Source organism: Myotis davidii, unplaced genomic scaffold (genome assembly GCF_000327345.1).
Source record: "Myotis davidii unplaced genomic scaffold, ASM32734v1 scaffold296, whole genome shotgun sequence".
NCBI lineage: Eukaryota > Metazoa > Chordata > Mammalia > Chiroptera > Vespertilionidae > Myotis > Myotis davidii.
The window spans coordinates 1,577,774-1,578,714 of NW_006288889.1; positions in this window are offsets into that span (position 1 = coordinate 1,577,774).

The following is a 941-nucleotide window of genomic DNA, read 5'->3' on the forward strand; positions in this document are numbered from 1 at the left end:
GTGGGAAGGAGCGAGGAGGAGGGCAGGCAGAACCCGGGAGAACACGTTCTCCGTCCATGAGCTACAGGTTCGGAGAGGCTGCTGACCTTCCTCTCAGCATGCGAGCTGCTCACCTGGGCCACTTGGCTTCCACGGGGCTGCCCGCTTCTCTTCAGCATAAAAGGGGGATTGCTGAGCTGCTCAGCACAGCTCACCACATGCCTTCACCCCATACCTTCACATGTGCTTGCAAGTTGCAAAAGAACATGCAACTAGCATGAAGTATGACAGGACTTTCTAAACCCAGTGCAACCCAAATGCGGAAAAAATGACTGGTTCTATGGAAGAGGTGCACACGGACATGCAGTTTTAACCGCATCACTGCACTGGGTTCCCTGTCCCACGTCCCAAGGTAATCGCAGGAGGACGTACACACCATGCACTTTCCGAGGGGGGCGGCGCATCTGTGCCGTGGACCATACAGAAGCATCCCACGCGGCCGAGTTGGGAACAGGATGCTGATTGCCCCACATCAGAAAACAGGTGTGGCTTCTCGGAGCAAACTGCGACTGGGTGTGCACGGAATTCCAGGCCCAGAGGCTCAGACCCCCTGTGACGGCACACTGTGGGTTAGCTTGTTGCTTAGTGCACTGTGTGCAAGGGCCATCGCCACTTGCATGTAGCAAAGGCCTTTTCTGCACACTAAACTGTGAACTAAATGTTTACTTTCAAGTGGGAAACAGAAGTGATGCTTTCCACCTGCCCACCAGTGTGGCCCTCTTGGTCCCTGGTCCCGGCCCCCAGAGCCACGGAGCCCCTGAGCCCATCTCCACAGCAGGTCAGGGCTTGCAGCTCGTCTCTGCTCTGTGGACCTGGCCTCAGGGGCACTGCCCAGCAGGGACGCACCAGGACCCCAGCCCCACCAGCACGCCCTGCCCCACACGCTGGCCCTCCCACCCCAA